Genomic DNA, 21,163 nt, shown 5'->3' on the forward strand with positions numbered 1-21,163 from the left:
CTGTAATCCATATGCTCCCAACAACTCCAATTCTGATTTCTTTCGAGAAATATACAGACAGCATGTCCCATATATGGAACGTACCATCATTGTTGGAGGAGAATTCAATGCCATCCGTGACCCCCAACTGGACAAATGTAGCACCACTCAGCATGATGGTAACTCTGGCAAAGGTATTTTATTTTTTAGAATGTTCGCTATACTTAGTAGACGCATGGCGCATACTCTATCCCACTAATAAGGATTTTACCCACTTATCTCGTGCCCATGCAACTCAATCCAGATTAGACTATATTCTAATTGGCAACCACATCTTTTCTAAAATCTGTGATGCGGGCATTGAGGACATCATGGTCCTCTAAGGCTCTTACCTCCCATGTCTGGCATTTTCCCTATTACTTATCTGATAATGTTCAATTTCATGAATATCTCCGTGCTAAATGGAATGATTATTTGAATTATAATGGAGTGCATATGAGTGATCCCGTGCTGTTCTGGTATACTGCAAAGGCAGTCATGCGAGGGGAGGTCATTTTTTACTTAGCTCAGAGGTGGAAAATCTTAGATAAATGCCTGCTCTCCCTGAGTACCCAACTTCAGTGAGCACGGTGCGCCCTCATGCAGTCCAACTCCTGCGTGAATAAGGAAAGTTATCTTTCAATACAAGCAGCCATCAACTCCCTACTGCACCAATGGGCAAAAAAGAGTCTGGTGTACTACCAGTATAAGCTGTTTCAATTCAGTAATAAATCAGAGAAATTGATGGCTAATTTGATCAAAGCCCAACATGGCCCCCGCCTCAGGCCGAGTGGTAAATGACACCCCCACAATCTTAAATACTTTCCGACAATTTTACTCTGCTCTTTACACATCTGAATGTTGGGACCCTGAAGCTTGTGATCGATTCTGTGCCCAAGCTGACCTCCCACAGTTAACTTGAGAACAACAAATCTGGCTGAACTGACCCATAACAGAGGAAGAGGTTAGATTGATCATTCAACAGGTGAAACGTTTTAAAGCCCCTGTCCCTGATGGATACATTTCTGAGTTTTTCAAATGCCTAATCGATTCCTTGATCCCTCCTTTGATACTTACCTTTAATGCATTAATTAATGCTGGGTCTTACCCAGCTCACACTAACTCAGCACACATTACTCTTATACCTAAGTCTGGGAAGGATCATCTTTCCCCGGCGTCTTATCGTCCAATCTCCTTGATAAACCTAGATCAGAAACTGTTAGCCAAGATACTAGCCGATCGTTTAGCAATCCTCTTACTCTCTCTCATATGTCTGGGCCAAATGGGATTTGTGAGGAAATGATATGCACTTACCAACATTAGGAGGGTACTGTTGGCTATGGCTTTATGCAGTCAGATGGCAGAACCTTACTTGGTAATCAGTTTTGGTGCCAAAAAAGCATTTGACAGGGTGGAATGGGAATACCTTTTTCACATTCTATGCTGCTTGGGAATTGAGGGTTTTTTTATGATGCCATCCAACTCTTATACCACGACCCAACTGTGATATAAGAGGTGTTCCCAGTTTGCAGAGGTATGAGGCAGAGCTGCCCCCTTTCCCCTTTACATTTCCTCTTACAGCTTGAGCCCCTTTTCCTTTCTATTCAATCAGCCTGGACAGTGAAGGGGGTGCGCTTTCACACAGAAACATTCAAGTACGCAGCCTTTGCTGATTATATTTTGGTATTTTTAACGGATCCCAAGCAATCGTTACACTCTCTCTTACAGTTATTTCAGGAATTTCAGCTCATACCAGACAAATCGGAGGCTTCGGCCTTCCCTGAGTCATTACGGGAGAGATGGGAGGAATCATTTCCCCTATCCTGGGCTGGGCCACGATTAAATATCTTGGGGTTCATCTCTCCACTCAGTGATCCAAACTGTATGACCTAAACATCTCTAATCTATTGAAAACCTCTCAAGAATGGATGTTAGCATGGCATTCTTTACTGTTCTCTCTGGGGGGCTAAAATGGTTATTCTCCCTAAGTGGCTTTATGTGCTTCAAAACTTGCTGCTAACAATCAAACACAAAGACTTGGTGTGCTTAGATAAAGCATTGTGCACCTTCCAATGGCAGGGCAAGAAATCCAGGATTACATTACGCTGGCTGAAAGACAAATGGGGCATGGGAGGCCTAAGTGTGCCAGACTTGGGAATTTATAATCTGGCTAGTAACTTAAGAATTGTGCGAGAATGGCTCCTAGGGGAGACCTTCTTTGTAAATCTTTCAGCTGAAAGAGCGTTGGTGGGTCCTCTGGATCTGAGATATGTTCTACAGGCCACGAGGGACAAATTCTCGCCCTCCCCTGTATTAAATATTTTACTCTCCCCTATTAGACATGCATGGATCACTCTCACTAAATTGCTGTTGATACCTCGTGTTTGTGATTATTTCCTGCCCATATGTGGTAACTTAGATTTCACCCCCACGTTCCCAATTGGCTGGGTTTAAAACTTGGGTCTCTTAAGGAATTAAACAGCTAGGGCACATTCTAGATCAGTGGTTCTCAACCTTTTTTCTGTCGAGACACACCTGATAGATGGTCCTCACATATGAGACACACTGGACACATGACAGTCACAGGGCTAACCCCACCCCCAACCCTCAGTAATGGGTATAAAGCAGAACTAGAACATTCCCCGTACAACTCACCATACAAAAAAGATATTCTGGTATTATCTCAATATCAGCAACACAAACTCCCTCTGCTACCAGACACAATAGCCCTATTTATTTATTTAAAAGTTTTTATAGACCGGTATTCGTGGGAACATCATATCAGTTTACATGGAACTTGAACAGAAATACATTGAATAAGGTGCATTAAACTTGGGGAGGGGGATCAAAAGCATTAGATAGGAACATTGAGAGTATAACTTGATAGTAATAGGGGAGGGCACTTATTCTGTGAATGCCTGTTTAAACAGCCATGTCTTTAGTTTTTTGTTTTTTTTTAATCTTTGTGTTTTTGAATTTTATTTATAAAAAGACAGCAGTTCACCACCAATGCATGTCCAATTGAGAAAACACAACAAATAAAATGAGATATTTTATGTGCCTACATGCTCGTTAAATATCTCACCTCGGTCATACACACAAGATCGACCTTCTCCAAATACAGAAAGACCACAAATTACAAATATGGAGACAAACTGGAATGAAAACCCAAAAAAGCTACTCCGCATGCAGAGCAAACCTGGAGAAATGGAAGCTAACAAAGTCCCAGGATCTGCAATAATTCCTACAAACTAATCCGCACAAAGTTACACCTGCATTATGGCAAGCACTCAAATGGAACAACCCTACCTATAAAAAAGGCAACACTATAAATATTAAACCAGGCCCTAAACACCAATACACCTCCCATTAAGAAAACAGAAAAAGCCAAGCTGTTATAGATTCCTACACAGAAATAATTGAAAAACTATATGAAAAAGTGTTTCAAAACAGCTGATGAACAGAACATCATCTAACAATTAAAAACTCTTAAAAATTATTAAAAATTCTTCAAACACCAATAACATACTTCAAAACAGCAGCACATCACATACTACCCAATAATTAATTAATCAATCAAGAAAAATGAACTTTACTTACCCTCGCCAGCATTTCTCCTACTCCTTTCCCTTGTAGGCCACATCAGAAGCAGCAGTAGCTGCTGAAGCTATCCTCACGGTCCTCTTCCTTAGGGACCACAACCAGTCACTTCTCTTCTCTCTCTCTCTCTCTCTCACACACACACACACACACACACACACACACCAGTCACACCCTCAGGACCAGTTTCTGTCTCTCACACACCAATCATCTCCCCAACCAGTCTCTCTCTCTCTCTCACACACACACACAAGCACATACATACCAGTCATCTCCCTGATCAGTCTTCCTCACACATACACACGTCACCCTTCTGACCAATCTCTCTCAATTACACAATGCTCTCGCTCTCTCTTAATTACACACAGGCTTTCAATCACACACATGCTCTCTCTATTTCACTTACACATAAGCTCTCAATCTCACACATGTTCTCTCTATCTCACTTACAAACAGGCTCAATCACACACATGCCCCCTCTCTCTCTCACAGCAAGCCAAAAACATGCTCCATCTCTCTCACAAACTCTGACACACACAAGCACCTCACATATATACCACACACATACAGAAGCACCCTGTCTCACATCCACGCCACACACACACACACAGAAGCACCCTCCCTGTCTCATAATCACATCACACAGAAGCACCCTTCCTTTCTCACATACTCACCACACACACAGAAGCACCATTCCTTTCTCACATACCCTCCACACACACACAAACACACACACACACACACACACACGCACCATTCCTTTCTCACATATACACCACACACACAGACACACAGAAGCACTCTTCTGATCTCAAATACACATACATAAAGGCCCCCAGCTGAACAGCTCGTCATCAGCCCACCGGCCTGGTCTCCGGTGACGGTGCCGGTGTTCCTTTCTTCGGCCCCGATGGCCTGGTGTCCGGTGGCGCCGATCTTTCTTTCTTTGGCCCCGATGGCCTGGTCTCTGGAGGCAGCTAGGAGCGCTGGTCTTCCTTTCTTCGGTCCCCGCCTGTTGCGAGTAGCACGCGACACACCTGCCGGTACGTGGTGACATACTGGGTGAGAACCGCTGTTCTAGATGACACAGGACTATCAGAACTGTATGGTGTTAACAACTCTCAAGTGTTCCCCTATTTACAAATACAACACTATGTTAAATCTTTGCCCACAACCTCTTTACAACCAGCAGTATTTCATTCTCTAGAAGCTTTGTTTCTTCTGGATAGATAGCAACTCCTTGGCCTTCCAAAAAATACCATCTCCCCCCTCCAATTGCTGCAGAACTCAGTTGCACGCATCCTCACCAACACTCGCAGGAATGAACACATAACCCCAATCTTCAAAGAACTACACTGGTTACCTATCCAACAGCGCATACAGTACAAAACCCTCACAATAATACACAAATCCTTACACAATCCAGATATGAACTGGCCCCATAGCACCTTCTCCTTCCACAGCACAAACAGACCCACCCGATTACACTACCTAGCAACCTTAAACATTTCCTCACCCAGACTCACCCATTACAATGATACCAGGGAATGCGCCCTATCCATTGCCGGCCCCATACTCTGGAATTATATGCCCGTTGACATATGCCAAGAACACTGCCTACACAAATTTAAACAAAAACTAAAAACTTGGCTCTTCACACATGCATACTCATAATCTCAAGGACACTACACTGCATCCTATTACAATGCATCCTATACCACCCCTACTCCCTGTCCTCTCAATAACCTACACCTCCACTCTTATCCTAACACCTCACCACACAGTAGCTCTCATCACGGAGAATACCAAACTTCACCTTACCCTAGTTTACTCTACAAAAAACGGTCCAATCCATACACCCAATTATATTATTACATTAAATATACTATTCAACTCAGATATTTATACATTTTTATGTAGAAACCCCTATTGGTCACATTATTAACCTGTTACTGCTGCACTAAACAAATATAATCTGCCTAGCTGTTTCTGTTAAACTGTTAAATAGGGATGTGAATCGGGCTTCGGACGATTGAAAATATCGAACGATATTTTCAAAATCGTCAGAAATCGGGGGCTCCCCCAAAACGATAGAAAAACCCCACGATATTGATCGTGGGGGTTCTCTTATAATTTTGGGGGAGGGCGGGAAAAACAGCACTCAAAAATAACCCCTAAACCCTCCCCGACCCTTTAAAACTAATACTTTAGCTTCCCCCACTCTCCTGACCCCCCCAAAAAACTTTTTACAGGCACCTGGTGGTCCAGTGGGGGTCCCTGGAACGATCTCCCGCTCCCGGGCCGTCGGCTGCCACTAATCAAAATGGCGCCGATGGCCCTTTGCCCTTACCATGTGACAGGGTATCCGTGCCATTGGCCGGACTCTGTCACATGGTAGGAGCACTGGATGGCCGGCGCCATCTTGTGCTCCTACCATGTGACAGGGGCTGACCAATGGCACCGGTAGCCCCTGTGACATAGTAAGGGCAAAAGCTATCGGCGCCATTTTGAATACTGGCAGCCGACGGTCCGAGTGCAGGAGGTCGCTCCCGGACCCCCGCTGGACTTTTGGCAAGTCTTGTGGGGGTCAGGAGGGTTCCCCAAGACTTGCCAAAAGCCCCTGGTGGTCCAGCGGGGGTCCAGGAACAATCTCCTGCACTCGGGCCATCGGCTGCCAGTAATCAAAATGGCGCCGATAGCCTTTGCCCTTACTATGTCACAGGGGCTACCGGTGCCATTGGTCAGCCCCTGTCACATGGTAGGAGCACAAGATGGCAGCCGACAGCCCGGGAGTGGGAGATCGCTCCAGGGACCCCCACTGGACCACCAGGTACCTGTAAAAAGTTTTTTGGGGGGTCAGGAGGGTGGGGGAAGCTAAGGAATTAGTTTAAAGGGTCGGGTGGGATTTTTGTTTATCGGCTCGGGCGCAGCCGATAAACAAAACCGCGATCGGGCCCGATGAAAAAAAACACACATGTGAATCGGAACCGGAATCCGAACCGATTCCGGTTCCGATTCACATCTCTACTGTTAAACTGTTATTATTGTTACTCTGTAAGTTATGTTGGTTTCACTGTAAAGCCCTGTTGCTGACTCCACGTTGCCTGTAAACCGATATGATATCCAACAACGAATGTCGGTATAGAAAAACCTTAAATAAATAAATAATTATGTTGTACAGAAATGATATCAGGCCTTCTCTGGTGATTTCCTCTGGCTTCTCCCTGCCCAGGGCTTTGTACCAACTTGGTTGGTGTTGTTTTCCTGTTATATGGAGCCTAGGAGTGTCTTGCCACTGTGAGTGGCTGCTTTGTGCCTCTCATGATGCTTTGGGGTATTCTTGCCACTTTTTCTAATGTTTTGGCCCTCTATCACTGCCTTGGGATTTTTCCAACCTCTTTTTGTTCCTTGTTCCCTCTTCATGATGCTTTGGGCTGTTCATGATACACTTGGTGCTGCTTTGCATCTCTCAAGCACCCTTGGAGGGTTCATGCCACTGTTGTTGGTGCCTTTTGCTCCAATTTTGGATCCTTAGGGTGTCCTGGCCACTCTTGCTGCTGATTTGCTCCTCTAACAGTGCCTTGGTGAAGTCCTGCCACTGCTGATAGCGTTTTGCCCCATTGCAGGTCCTTAGGCTATTCATGCCACTTTTGGTACCATGGTGACCTAGTTTTGTTGCTTTGGCATGCCTTCACTTTTCTAATGATAAAAGCCTACCAGTTTCTATAGAAATGATTGAAAACTCCAATTTAGGAGCCCAGAATAACCTGCATTGCTTCCTTCAACTGATTTTAATGGGACACAAATGAAAAAATAAAAAAAATTAAACACTTTTTTTTTCATTTGAAACAACCAAAATGAATGATGGTGACTTATGAAACAAATAAATGAACCAAAACAAAATTATTGCCTCTTCACATCCCTATGAGATGATCTTGTTAGAAGCATAACAAAGGGCAATGTTCCAAGATTAGAATCTCCTACCTCATTTCTATTTGCGAAATGTTAATACTTTACCAGGTGTTCGAACCCAAGAGCTACAGGTTATTTTTTAATCCCATGCAATCTCTGGAATTGTCATAAATTTGGTAATGATGAATTAGAGTTTGTTTTTCTGATATTAAACAGCTTCTGCTGTTCTTTGGGAACCTAAGTGCTATTTAATGACCTGATGGGTAAATGGAAGCTTTTGTTTGAGTTTTCCTGGATGGCACGATAGATATATTGCACCAAGTAAACATTTTACAGAGATGATGTGTATTCACTTAACCTTCCATCCATTAGCTTTAACAAAATAGAAATTGTAGTAGAAGTGGAGTAGGCAAGTACGAGAATAAAGGCATTATGTCTCGTATTCCAAGAGATGTTATCAACACCAGACAGTGCTAGAAATCATCCCCACTTGTATTTCATCTTATGGCTGGAAAGGTGAGGCACAATCAACCTAAATCATCATCTTAAAGCTTACTCCTTCTCACCAGTGTTTACAGTTGTACCATTATGAATCAACGCAAACTGGGGATTATATTGGTCAATTTGCCCTAAGAAACCTAGCCAAGTACCATCTCAGTATTCATGATTTCTTTTTCTAAGCCAGGAATTATACATCTGAAAGGAAGTGCTCACTTTGGACTCAAAGCTTCCAGTTTGGTAATGATAGATTTTATGAATTATATTCTAGTGCATTTTGGGAGGTTTTAATAGAGAGCAGAAATCAGAGAACGTAGAATAATCAATCCATCTAACAAAGCCCTGCAGCAACTAGTATAAAGTCTTTTATGCCTCCAAGTAGAGTCCCAGTCTCCAAGAAAGCCCACGTTCTCCTCTTCACACTGGCCTTTTCTTTCCCCTTACCATAGGTACAGACAGCACTTCAGAAATGGTCACGGCTCTTGACAGATGCCCTAAATGCGCCCTTGATTTCCTGCAACCCTTTTGCATTGCACTGATTTGGTTTCTATTCAGGAAACGTATCCCCAAGTGGTCTACAATATTTCTCTTTCTCTTTTTTCTACTTCAACAATCCCAAGAATGTGATTTGCATCTCTGCTGGTTGTGGATCCTGGTAGGCATGCAGGGGCAATTTTTAAAAAGGATTCTCTGTGGATAAGTAGATGCTTGCTCCCCATGGGGAAAGGGAGTGGTACTGAGGGCCGGGGGGGGGGGGGGGGGGTGGGGGGGGGGGGGGGGGGGGGGGGGGGGGGGGCTAACCCAGAAAATTCTGTGCAGCAGGCAATGTGCATCTTCAAACACCAAAGGTACTCATGAAACTGCAGTCCCTGCCAAGTGAGACATTTTCCAAGGGAATCCCCCAGAAGGAGCTTGCAGGCTCACAAGTACAAAATAAGGATGGAACTGCAAGGTATGCAGGAGGACAGCAAATTTGATCTTTCTTGGCTTTTTCTAATCTTGTCCCCAAAATTATTTCTCTGGAGACGGAGTCCCCACCAAAATGAGTTTCCACCTTTATCTTTGACTTTAATATAGGCACTTCTGTGTATAAAGGGGTCCCAAATTTGCCCCTTGCTAATGTGCATCAGTGATCTCAACAGACCCTGCATATAAAGGTGAATTTTCAAAGGAGAAGCGCATGTAAATGGAACATACTGTCATAGCAATTTTCAAAAGTCATTTATGCGAGTAAAGTGCACTTACTCAGGTAAATCCTATGGACAATTCAATGGCATATATTGTAGCAATTTTCAAAAGCCCACCGATTTGAGTAAAATGCATTTACATGCATAAAACACAGTTATAAAACATGTTGGGCCACATACACACGTATACGCTTCTGCACACAGTTGATTAGATCCATTTAGAGGTCAATATTGAGCAAGTTGGGCGGTAGGAAAGTTACCTGAAAAAGATTACCCACATATTGGGCAGGGCTCGGCAGGGTAAGTCTTCTGCTGAATATATCTGTCTGAAGTTACTCCAATAAACCAACCCCGGTAATGTTAGGGCAGTGTTGATTTCCGACTGGACTTACCCAGCTTATTAACCATTTCTGGATAAATTTTAGCCCTGACCCCAGAACGCCCCCTCGCCCTGCATCTTATTATCCAGCTAATAACTTATCTGGCTAATATTTTGCCTGTGAGAGGGGTGGGAAATTCATCTCTCGTGGTTTGTCTGAGTAACTCAGAAGGTTCCTGGATAAACTCTTTTGAATATCGACCTTTTAATAATAACGTGATAAGCCTTGATTCTGCCAAAGCCCACAAGGGGAAACCATTTATTTTATCTGAGATAAGCAAGTGCTGTAATGACCAAAATATTTCATTCAGATGGTGGAAAAGACTGGGGCTAAATGGAAAAGTCAGGGAGTAGCATAGGGAATATGGTGCAGAAAGTCAAAGGCCAAGAGTGGAAAAGAGGTTTAGAGGAGAGAGAAATGGTGAATATCTGGGATCTGCCACTAAAGCTTGCATTAACTTCAGTAAAGCTATGAGACTGGAGAAAGCAATAGTTTAATTACTTAGGATTTCTTTTTTTTTTTTTTTTTGGGGGGGGGGCGGTGTTTCAAAGACTCTAATGCATTTTTCAGAAGAGTTTATTTTCTTTGCATGGAGGGACAGAATTAAAGACATAGATTCAGTGCCTACCATGGCCCTCCACTACACAGCAGAGCTGAATATCACTTGAACCTGCCTCAATATCTTTTACTGCTGCATATGAAAACATGCTGCAGATTTGATATTGTAAAATAATTGGACATTTATGCAATTCTGTAATCTAATATATAGAAAAGTCACTTGCAACGTTTGTCTATTTGTCATCCTATCATTCTAATGGAGAATACTGACACCCTCTGGCCACTGCAGATACTGCAGCCTCTTGTGTTTCCAGTAAACTCCTTTAATGTGTTTCTGGGAGAGTGTGGGATCTGGGGCAAATTGCCTGGAGTGGGCCCCCCCAAACATGAAGCTGGAGAGTGGGAGAGGGTAACTGTAGGTAGAGCAAGGTTCCCCCTCCTTGACCTCTGAGGGGGAAGGGAGTTCCTGCTGCCCACCCCAGAGATGAAGGAGAGGATCTCCATACCTACAGTAACTCCTATCTCTAGGGATGTCAGGTCTGACCAAGATTCCCTCCACACACACATACACTACCCTCGAATCTCATCCCTCAGTACACACCCCACATCCCTAAGTCTCAACTATTCCCCTCCCCTGCCAGCATATACCTAATCCCTGAATCCCCTGCATGAGGACTGTTTCTCTGCCTCCCGGTGGCCTCTCCTTCACCTCCCTCACCCTCATGGCCCAGGCAGCAGGAGAGGGAAGCCAAGGGGTTTCAATGCTTCTCTGCGGGTCCTGCTGCCCCCCAGCTGCTCTCCCTCTTCTGCTGAGTAGATTGCTGAAGGAGAGGTGGGGGAAGGAGATGAACTGGTTGCAACAGGAGTGGGTTTGAAGCACTGGACCTGCCAGCCCCACTATCCCGCTGAGGAGTTATGCCTCCTGGGACCCAGTGGGTGAGCTGAGAAACTGTTTGCCTGGCCAGGGGCTATGCGAGGAGTGGGAGGAAGATCACCAGCAACTGCCTCAGGCCACATGGAAGAGGGCATAGCTTGAGGAGGTGACGCTAAAGTGATGGGGCTAATGTAGCAGTGGGGCCCTAGGAAATTGCCCCCTGTTCATCCCCCACCCCCTAAGGATGGCCCTCATGTGGTAAAATGGTTTAATACATGCTAAACTAGCGTAACATGCACTAAGACACCCTTCTGCTCCTCACAGCCAAGCGAGATGTCTCCCTTAGCAGCTGACAGAGGCTATGGTTACTGGGAGGAAGAGGTATGGCCGGAAGCAGATGGAGGCAGTGGCTGAATGGGGCCAGATGAAGGTGTAGAGAGTGGTTGTGCCACCTCTGTGACCCGAAGGCCAGAGGAAATTGCATTGGTGGTTGAACTGGCCCATGTGGGCCGTAGGAAGGAAGAAGCTGTAGTTGAATCAGGCCCCAATCTCTGAGGTGGGTGAGGAGAAGGGGGAGAGTGCTGGTGTCATGCTGGGGAGGGGAAGAGATGATGGGAGGGGAGGGGAGGGGTAAGTAGGCTGGGTTGAGGGAAGGAAGGGGAGAGGGCAGAGAGAGAGAGTGATTGTGTGTGTGTGTGTGTGTGTTCGAGAAAGTTCACCTCTCCCACCAGTAAAAAAATAACTCTGCTCTGCTCATTGGGGATTAGGTTTCAGCCTACCAGTTCCTCCTCTTAAAGCAGGAATTAAAATATGTATTCACTGCAGGTAATGCGATGCAATGTATCAGCTGATAACCTCATGCCCTGCTGTCTGATCACTATAACCCATGGGAAGATTCATAATCCTAGTGTGTGCAATTATACCTGTAAAAATGAAAATATTTTAAAATGAACAAAATAAAGACAGATATCACATTTCTGTTCCAAAGATATTTCTCTTAAACATTTCATAAGAAAACCTTAAAAACCTGTTTTGGGAAAAGAGACATGGGGCATGGAGGCAGGGAGGTAGGGAGGTAGTAGGCAGGGATCTTGAAACATGATTATAAAACTTCTGTCTTCATAAGTAATCTTGTGTTGAAGTGGGCAAACACCGTCAGGAATTCAGAAAAAGAGGCAACTCCGAGCTCTGAATTGTAATTGCATTTAGAGCTTGAAAGGCACTCAGTTCAGAGAGTATAAACAAGCCAAAAATAACCCAGAACCCTTTCAACATAAGTCATTTTCACAAACATGATAAGACGGGATGTGTTAATACAATATGTTCCCTATATATGGTTTGTTGGCTGAAAGCTCCCAGAGTCATGCCTGTTTTTTTTTTCCTGTACTCTGCAGTGGCACTGCTTCACTGCCTGACTAGGCATATATACTTTCTGGTGCACAAAGCACGTTCTTAACTTGCTCACCCATCTGGACATGGAAAATGCATCCAGAATGGTGACGCTTTCTTGAGTTATGCATAATATGCTGCATTTAGCTACTCTTTGCAGTGGAGGGAGGGCAATGTGAAATGAACTGTATCTATCTATCTATCTATCTATCTATCTATCTATCTATCTGTCTATCTTCAGGATACTAGAGTCATGCTGCCATGGGGCCAAATGTTCTGAACAATTTTCCCATGCACACAAAGGGCATGATTTACTAAGGCTTTTGACCGTATCCTATATCTTTGAGATAAAAGCTTAGTAAATCAGGCTCAACTTGAGAAAAACCCTTTAGTATATCAGGTCAATAATAGAGTGGAAGAGAAAATTAAGCTCTGCTATTATGGATGTTCTTTTATGTTGAGGCAGGATAGGAGTCTAATAAAATATAGTCATGTTGCCAGAGGATAGGATTATGCCAGGTTATACAATGCCAAATCTAGTAATACCACACTATTATGTATAAAACCCATAATAATTCCACAGGATGTCATGCCAAATCCATAATATCATAGTGTAATATGCATATTCTATTGTAAAGCCACATTACAGAGATTTCTACTGTAGAAAAGCTACAAGATGATATGCCAAATTCATAGTAATAATACCTTACAGTAGGCTAAATTCATTCCTCAGGAAGGCTGCATTTTGGTACACTAAATTCACATGTGCATTCATGATGGCAAACAACTGGATGTTTTAGCACAGACAGATATCATTATTACTATTTTTAAAATGCTATTCATGTCCAATGCTGCACAGAAGAGAGCATAGGCCAAGGCAAAATTAAAATTATAAAAACAGTATAGTACATTATAATCAACCATTGGCTATGGGAAACTGCAGTTTTCTTACAAGCAGGGCTTACTGTTTACTATAGGTGTTAGGGAATTGCTGTAGTTAATTTGTCTTGTACTGCTGAAACTTCTACTTTGCCCTCAAAAAGTATTCTGCACAAAAGGAAACATTCTCCCTTCACAGTGGTACTCTGACATCTGAGCTGCTTGTCACAATACCCCCTGTACAGTAGGATTGTTGAGGGCACTGGCATGCAAATCGATGAACATACTCATTGCCAAATCCTGGTGAGCATTTTTGCCCACAATAAGAGACATGCATGCTAATATTTTTTAACTCTTAAGAGTAAGGAGCTGTGACCAGCACAGTTTTAATGTTTTAGATAGGTTAGAAGTTCAGCAAAATTTGCTAAGTTGCAACCATATGCTTGATATTAAAATCATTGCAACTGGATAAAGAGAATGGCTGGCTGGCCTGGAGGAGCTGTGAGTGATGCAGCATTAGTGCAAACTCACACAGGCCGATTCAGAAAAACGCGCGGGAGAGCTGGCGAGCGCCCGCTCTCCCGGCGCACGCACAGGCCACTCTCCTGGGCGCGCGATTCAGGAGGGTGGCCTATGCAAATTAGGGCCCGTGGTAAAAGGAGGCGCTAGGGACACTAGTGCGTCCCTAGCGCCTCCTTTTTGACAGGAGCAGCGGCTGTCAGCGGGTTTGACAGCCGACGCTCAATTTTGCCGGCGTCGGTTCTCAAACCTGCTTACCGCCACGGGTTCAGAAAACGGACACAGGCATAATTGAGCGTCTGTCTTCCAACCCGTGGGCCGCAGGCTGATTTTTAATTTTTTTTTTTTTTAATTTTTACTTTTTTTTTTACTTTTGGGGGCCTTCGATTTAATATCGCCATGATATTAAGTCGGAGAGTGCACAGAAAAGCAGTTTTTACTACTTTTTTGTGCACTTCCCTGGCGCCGGCAGAAATTAAAGCCAGCCTTTGGGCAGGCGTTAATTTCTGAAAGTAAAATGTGCGGCTTAGCTGCACATTTTACTTTCTGTATCGCGCAGGAATAACTAATAGGGCCATCAACATGCATTTGCATGTTGCGGGCGCTATTAGTTTCGGGGGGGTGGACGCGCATTTTCGACGCGCTATTACCCCTTACTGAATAAGGGGTAAAGCTAACGCGTCGAAAACACGTGTCCAAATGCAGGTTAACAGTGCGAGTTAACAGTGAGCTCCACCAGAGCGCACTGTACTGTATCGGCCTGACAGTGAGGTATCACAATGATGGGTGGATTTATGCTTGTGGGGAAGGGCAGTCTGCGTCTGAGACCCATGGATGGCAATGAATGGCAGTCAATCGACTTCAATGGCCCATGGCAAAGGTGGCCACAAACAGGTCTGGTTTTCAGGATATCTATAATGAAAATGCATGAGAGAGATTTGCATGCACTGTCTCCATTGTATGCAAATATATTGCATGCACATTCATTGTGGATATCCTGAAAACCAGACCTGTTTGTGGCTCTTAAGGACTGGAGTTGGCCACCCCTGGCCTATGGTAATGCCATACTTCTGTGTAATGGATCTTGGAAGGATTAAACCTGAATCTCACAACACTCAGTATTTTACAGAGAAGCAAGGTTTGAGAGGATTAGGGAAAATCAGGATTTCTGCAACCCTGCCCGATGTGACAGTAATTTCTGAAGTTTATTTCTGGAGGGTTGTCTGTGTGCCAATTCTGGTTTCCCATTTAAAGGTCATTTCCCCATCTTCTCATTTTCTCTTGCTCATTTCCATCAGATACAATTTGTTGTTGGAGATGTGCAAGTACAGTCATAAGTCACTTGTCCTCCAAGCTCCTGTGGACAGGATGTGGATGCAGATTTAAAGACAGATGCAGTTTAGAGGGCTCTCATTTTGCAACATGGGCTCTCATTTTGCAGCATGGGTGGTTTTTTTTTTTGTAACAGTCTGTTATGCCCACATTCTACAAAAGGTACCTACAATATACCTCTAAAAACCTGACACAAGGTCTTGTTTTTCAGAAAAGGGTGAATGAGTTATGGCCCAGCTCTAATCCTGCTCCTTACCATCAGGCCACTGCTTATGCAGGCCATTTTATTTTGTAGTAATCCTTTAACTCTCTGACACCTACAAGCCCAGATTTCTAAGCTTAAAATATCCCTCTCCAATGACAATGATACCCTTTTGCTTTAAAAGTCAAAGGTCGAAAGGACCCAGGGACCCCAATCCCAAATTTGTTTTTTAAATTTTGCATTTTTAATAATGTATGCAGCTTCCATGCTGGACACATAGGATTAATGAGGGGATTGACTCAGGGACAAGGAGTGGTTGATTTCTCTGCAGACAAACCATCTCCGACTCCCATTTCGCTCCTATTCTACTAAATTACAAAAAAAACTGCTGGTGGAAAGCAGGCAATGTCTCCATTGTTAAAAAAAACTAAAACATCTGAAAAAGTAAATAGCTAGCTATCTAGCCCTCTCTGAGCATGCCATGTCTGCCCTCCAATTCCTTTTCTTTCAAAAAGAACAGGAAGAGGGACCCATGAAAGAGAAACGACTCCACTTTAACCTGCCTCCAGGCACTAAAGGCGTATGAATAATCAGGGCAGGCATATTTTCAGTTGAGGTACTGGAGCTATTTTCCTGTTTCTAAGCTCCCTTCCTAAGGAGCCTTGTCTTCTCAATAAAGAGGAATATTGTTCTGAAATTATTCACTGTTATTTATATGAGTGGTCTATCTTTTGAAGCTACATTTACATTGCACATCGTTGTTTCTATTTCTAAGCTAAATTTCTCTAATACTCATATTTGTTTTGCAACATTGGGATGTGCGGGACAGTGGAGAGCACCAGGTTAGTCAAGTGGGGCATAGCTGAGTTTAGTGCTGTTTTTGGTATTAGGGATGTGCATTTGTTTGAAACAAATGGGTAAAATGCAACGAATGAGACTATTTTCATTTCATTTGTGGACCCCCGAAATGAATGGAGAGTGCCCCTGAATTAAAGACAAATTTTTGTTTCATTTGTTTGTTTCCCATTCAAGTCTATAGACCATTGAAAAGTGCTGCAGTGAGACTGGTAAGGATAGGAGCCAAGAAATTCCTGAATGAGATAGTAAACAGGACAGAGCTAAAGCAGAAGAAGAGGACAAGTACACGGGACAGAAGATCAATCAAGGTGAAGCTGCTCTGCCCCTGATGATGTATCTTGTTGGCCTTGCTGCCACTCAGACTTTACACCATAGAGGTCTTTCTGTCACTCTGCCTTACTGCTATATCCCAGATTCTATACCTAGGGGTCTTCTTGTCACTGTGGGTGGCTGCTTTGCATCTTTCATGGTGCTTTGGAGCCTTCTTGCCACTCTTTGTGCCTGGTTTTTTTTTTCTGCAGCTTTGTTCTTCCTTCATGGTGCCTTAGGATATTCAATCCCCTCTTGGTACAACTTTGCCCTTCTCGTGCTGCCTGTGGGGGTTCATGCCACTGTGACTGGTGCCTTCTTTTGAAGTGCTGGGGTGTTGTAGACATTCTTGCTGTTACTTTGCTCCTCTGAGGTTGCCTTGGAGAACTCCTGCTACTGCTGATACCCTTTTGCCCCTTTATAGTGCCTTAGCTATTTATGCCATTCTTGGTGCCAATTTGTCACAGTTTTGTTGCCTTGGAGTTCTCATCCCCCTTCTGATGATATCTACCCACCAGTTTCAATAGAATTGATCAGAAATCCCAAACTTTGAAGCTGAAAATACGTTGCAGTGTTTCCCCTATTGACTTTAATGGGAAAAATCCCTGAATGGAACCAATAAATGATAAAACTTTTGTTTGAAACAAACCAAATTAATGGAAGTGACCTACAAAGCGAATAAATGAACCATAACAAAAGTATTGCCTCTGCACTTCCCTATTTGGTATATAAGCCTTAGGCAGGAGGATATTTATTTGACCAGCAGTCCTTGTATAGTAAGCAGGGTATTCCTATGACTTCTTCAGAATAGTTTTTGAAATCCTACTGGATGAGAAGCTTCTAGAGGTACATATAGAATGTCTGTGGGGGCTCCTTCCAACCCACAGCTGGAATATAAAAGTACTATTGTTATTATTACTAATTTGTATAGCACATACCAGATGTTCACAGTGCTGAACAGAGACAAAGAAGAGACAGCCCCTTTCCCATGCAGTTTATAATCTAGTCAAGACAGACTGGCATGACAGCAAATACAAAAAAAGAAAGCAAACATTTCTTGGCTGCATAGAAGCAACTTCTCAATAGCAAACATTTCCCAAAATTCGTCCATACATATAGCTCAGGAATTTCATGGAATCAAGCCATGTGTAGTTTATTATTTTTCCTTTATTCAAACCCCAGAACCACTTAGATTGCACAGCCCATTGAGACAGTTATGTCATGATCAATGGTTTGCAAATCCTGTTCTGAAGACAACTAAACTATTTTCCAGGCTGGTCAGGTTTGCATACATTTAGCTAAGATCCATGTTAATTTGCATATATATGTTATCTTCAGAAGCAGATTTGTTTTCAGGTGTCTTAAGCACTGCATTTGAAATCTCCTATTCCGAATAGTAAAAGCTGCTAATGCTATAGTTAGACAAAATATATGCATTTTGCCTTTCTCTGGTTGTAAATGTGGAAAATTTTCCTGGCTTCTGGTTTAAGCTTTTCCTGCTAAGACTGCAGTACATCTTTCTAATTCACTTGTAATCACAGAAGTAATTAATTAGAAAGAGGTAATTCATTTAGTGCTTAAAAGTCAGCTGTATCAGGATCAAAAAGAGTTTGAGTACAGCAACAATGGCAGATGGATTGAATGGTAAAGGAAAAAGCTAAATAACTAACGGATACAATTCAAAGAAGGCAGATAAGACATGGAGCAGGAAATATGACCTTCCTTTTTGTAACTAGTATTTGTATGCAGTAGATGCTGCAAATTTACATAGAGCTTGACAGCCATCATATAGCATATGCCAACATTTAAAAGCACTAGAGAGCAGGATATGGGGGCAGCAGGAGGGAGATGTTTTTCAGCCTTATTGAATCACACAGGAGCAATGCAGTTTTTTGGAAGGAAGGAAGCAAAGTTTATTTTTTCAGTGACGTAGGCGGGACTTGCCCTCCCAGCTTAGGGTGAGCTGGTCATGCTGACTGAGAGAAAGAAGAGTGCCATGAATGCAAAACACTACACACAGAATGATACCATATGGAGACTCTGATATTTCTATTCCTGCTGTACAATACATAGGGACCTTAGTTTTGAGTTTTTATTTAATTCTTTTCTGGGAATTTCAATGTTATAACAGCCCCAAAAAAGTCAGTGGGAAAAATGACTTTGTTATAACATTTAGGAGAAAAATTAGTGGAAAAGTCACATTTTTACAATATTGTTTGGCTATAAATAGGGCCCTTCATTTTCAGTTTTAGTTTATTTTTCCTATACATTTCAATGTTCTAACAAAAAAAAAGTAAAAAAATGACTTTTCCACTGATTTTTCGACCTGTTTATTATAACAAGTCATTTTCCACATTTGTTTTTGTTATAACACTGATGAAACAGAAAATGAAGGTTCCTAGTTATAACATTGAAATTCACAGAAAAAAAATAAAAACTGGATAAGAAGGTCCCCATAACAAATTAACTGTATAGAATCATCTGAATCTAGTATGCGCTATACAAATCATGATAACAACGATGATAATAATAATCATTCCTGCTCTGAAGGTCATACAAGCCAAGAAAAAATCTACTGAGAAAGGCAGTAGAGAGACATAGACTAGAGGGGTAAGTAGGGGTTCCAGTGGGATGAATGCTGCGTTTGAAAGAGAAGTTCTAGGAGAAGTAATATGATCTATGGATATAGACCTATTTGAATTTTAATGCTGTAACCTGTTCCCCTATGTTAAACTCCTGCCTTGATATATGCAGGAATACTCTCTCTTTTTTTCACATCTATTTGAAGGCACTTCCTAGCGTGGGTAATGAAATGTCTTTACAGTTTTAGTGTTAAGGAGGTCAGAGGGTTGTGGAGCAGTCACAGATTTGCTACTCTGCCACGGCTGTAAACGGATGCTGTCCATACCGATTCACAAGGATGGGGCCTCACACTGTGGATCATCTGCCTGATTCTTACATTTAGCACGTTTGGGAAAAACTCCTGCAGTGGTGTTGGCAAAAACGTTTGCTTTCCAATTTTTCTGTGGAATCTCTCCCTCGTCCCAACACACATATACTTCATGAATTTGCAAAAAAATTAAATCTTTGGGCAAAAGATCTGGCATATCAAAATTACAGAAGTGCAAACTGACATGTAAACTTTTTCACTCCCGTGCAACCCCCCTATATTTGCCCGAAACAAAAAGCTGATCCAGTGGTGACCATGGGATGCAACGGAACAGTGGACTGTTTTTGTCCGACTTTGTTGTTTTTCACTTCCATCCAAAAACAGTTTGGGACATGCAATCAGAGTGTGTGTCGTCAGCAAGGGTGGGCAAAATGGGCAGCTGCCCAGGACACCAATGTACTGCATAAGGGGCAAGGTGCCAGCACCCCTAGCTGCTGTCGTAGCGGCAGGAACTCTTCTGAGATCTTACTCAGCCGTTAAGTTACAGCCGTGTCATCTGAGGGGGACCCCGGCAGGCCAGCCGCATCATCTAAGGGGAGCCCACCTCCGCCCCCCCCCCCCCAACCATGGCTGGCCACCTTTCCCTCCCCAGACCGCCTGAGGTGCTGATTGGCCTGGCAATGGGCCTGCATGTAGTTCTGCAACAATAGCAAAACAGGGTTGCAAACATCAAAATGCTTGACACTTCGTCTAAGAGCTCGTTCAGCACCCCATTACAAATTGCGGTGGTGGAGATAGGGATTTTAGGAATATGGAAATAAATGAGCGGGCACAGCCTGCCTCCTAAGGGGAGACGAAGCTGATGTCAAGAATCCAGAACAGGCAGGGAAGAAATTAGCCCTCATTTCCAATTTCCCTGTTCTTGCCCGTATCACTACACTGGAATTAATTAGCTGGAGTTAATTGCTTGTTACTAAGTGAACTCTTTTATTACCGATGTAATTAACTGCATCTCTTGTTCCTGGGAAACGATTGTACGGCAATGGATTTTGTTTCGCTTCTCCTTGCCGGCACCGAAACTGGTTCTGATTCTGAATTCACACCATTGTGAGTTAGACTGATGGTTCTCTGCCAGATCTTCTAATGGGGGGGGGGGGGGGGGGAGGGAGAATGGGTGGAGCAGGTAAAGGAGGGAATAGAGGTAAACTAACCACAATCCACAGAATGTCGAAAGAAATTTGTTTGTACAAAGCCTGTCAGGGAATACACAAGAGGCAATATTTATTGTGACATACAAGACTCACTAAAAAACACATTAGGCTGATGTAATAAGGTGCGCTGAAGTTGCTGCAGTTTTGTGCGTGCCTGTACGCACATTTGTAAGCTCGTTTTCCCACGCAAAGTCCTATACGGGGATGTAATAAAGGTTTTGTGGAAGGGAAAAAAGCGCGTAGGAATGTGCTTACAGACCCACGGTTTATCTTGCGTGAATGCATGCTAACGGCATGCAAAGGAGGCGATTCGCTAATCATAGGCAATGCAGGGAGCCGCGCTAATGCTGGTGCAGGTTTTTTACTGCCATGGTCAGGGAACAAGTTATGTGTCAGCGCTGACTCATGGGGCTTATGTCGGCATCCGAGCATATTGAAAAGCACCTAGCTGTGCGCCTGTCTCGGCGTTCGAGTACCCAGCTTAGCAAAGCGCTTTTCTGGGCGACCGAGCGGCCAGCATCGCTAGGCGCTATTCTCGGCGTCAGAA

This window comes from Rhinatrema bivittatum, chromosome 3, assembly GCF_901001135.1.
Source record: "Rhinatrema bivittatum chromosome 3, aRhiBiv1.1, whole genome shotgun sequence".
Lineage (NCBI taxonomy): Eukaryota > Metazoa > Chordata > Amphibia > Gymnophiona > Rhinatrematidae > Rhinatrema > Rhinatrema bivittatum.